The sequence below is a fragment of the Gavialis gangeticus genome, unplaced genomic scaffold, assembly GCF_001723915.1.
Source record: "Gavialis gangeticus isolate Ggan-Ray unplaced genomic scaffold, GavGan_comp1, whole genome shotgun sequence".
In the NCBI taxonomy this organism is placed as follows: domain Eukaryota; kingdom Metazoa; phylum Chordata; order Crocodylia; family Gavialidae; genus Gavialis; species Gavialis gangeticus.
The window spans coordinates 85,250,414-85,252,245 of NW_017728993.1; the positions used below are offsets into that span (position 1 = coordinate 85,250,414).

At 38.4% G+C, this 1,832-nt stretch overlaps 1 long non-coding RNA gene across 1 annotated transcript; it reads right to left on the reverse strand.

Annotated features, from left to right (window-relative positions):
• Positions 1-381: 381 nt before the first annotated feature.
• LOC109305400 lies at positions 382-1,619 on the reverse strand. Its single transcript, XR_002099623.1, has 2 exons — positions 1,585-1,619; positions 382-693 (listed from the first exon to the last, which is right to left on the reverse strand). It is a non-coding gene; the product is annotated as an uncharacterized LOC109305400 (long non-coding RNA).
• Between the last annotated feature and the right edge of the window lie 213 nt (positions 1,620-1,832).

Below are 1,832 nucleotides of genomic sequence, written 5' to 3' on the forward strand. Positions count from 1 at the left end.
CATCTCCTATCCATAATGCTTTTGGAGCACTCTGGTTGGTTGTTTCAGTAATCAGAGTGCTGTAAGAGTCTTATGGGTAGACAGACAGATGGACTAAGTCCTTTATTATATTAGAATGGAATTGACAAGATAAGGACAAGTACTTAAACCTGGCCTCTTAGCTAGAGTTTGGCTAAAACCTCCTGGGGATAAGGTTCTTTGATCCATCAGCAACCAGGCTCAGTTTGAGCTGCAGTCTTAGATTTAAGATGCAGGGTAAGATCAGGTTGTTGTTCTAATATGCCTTTTGTTTGTTAATTCATATATATCTGCCTGTATCTCATCATATTGGTACTGATTTCTGATGCTTGTTCTTGGGGTTTTTAATGAATATTTTTGTTGTATTACATACAGCATTTATTTCAGTGATAACTGTGACTCTTTTTCTAACCAGACAAGGAGGTGGTTCTTCTAGCTGGCAAAATTCCTCCTGCTGAAAGCTGGCCAGAGGTAAGGCAGGTAAAGCTGAGGTGCCAGAGGTGCCTTTGGAGTATTTCAGTCTGTTTTCTGTAATTGACCAGCAGACAGCAGAGAGAGGTTTGGAGCAGATGGGCACTCCAGAAGTTATAGGAACACTCCTGGAGTTTTGTCTCAAAGATACTCCTGGCCAAATCTGGGAATGGAGATTGTCATAATAGTATAATCCCCATGAAACTAGAATGGCAAAAAAAGAAAACTGAATTAAGAATAAATGAAACTCAAGAGTAACTAGACCACCAGCTCACAGCATCTTGCTTGGTGCTAATATAGGGAATGGAACTAACTTTTCACTGGATTTGATTTGTGTGAATTAGTTATATGATCTTCACATAACACATTAGCAGGTGCACTATGTGTGGCACAAGATGCTCTGGCACCTTAAAATGTATGTGAAAAATCTGTAGATGTTTTACTTGCCACTGTTATTTGTCTACTAGCCCAGTGATTATGTATGAATACATGTTTGGTAGAATAAGATGAACATAAGCAATTACTTTTTATCAGGGATCCTGATTTTCTCTGATTACAAAAAAACAAACAAATTTTCTGATTTAAAAAAGTAACCCAAAATCCACATTTTTCCGTGATAAAATGAAACATCATTAAAACATATATTTTAAAAAGTAACCCAAAATCTAAATATAAAATAAGCCTAAAATATGTATTTTAGTGGTGTTTCATTTTAATCATGGAAAAATATGAATTTTGGGTTACTTCATTAAATCAGTAAATTTGGGATTGTTTTTTATCAGAGAAAACCAGGATCCCTGCTTATTACTGATGAAAAAAAATCATAATTATCAGGTAGCCAAGATAAAACAGTAAGATTTTATAGTCTCTTGTTGGCTACAAAGGACCAACTCATGGTATCATAATAAATTCTAGTTTATTGGATGGGATGCAAAGTTACCAACAAAATCATAAATGCAAACTTTGAGTTATGGGTGGTGCTGGTCACCTTAGCACATGCACACGCACACACATGCACCCACTCATTCAGACCCATGTAGTATAGTGTGTTTTGGCTGCTGTACAGATTGCGAGTGCTGATGTCAGTATATTTACCTATCTGAGGCCCTGGAATCTGCTGTTGATGGTCATCTTCCTTCCAGGAAATGTCTTCTCCAGAAGGGGGTTGCTTGCTGGTCCTTCTGTCTTGGTAGGTCAGGTGCTGGATGAGAGGGCACCACTGAGGGTCACACTTCACTGCCTTTTATTCCTTTGTGGCAGATTTGTGTGATTCCTCCGGCATCATCTTGGCTACCCAATCTAGAGGTCCCTGTCCCACATGGTGCTTGAGTAGCACCTGATAG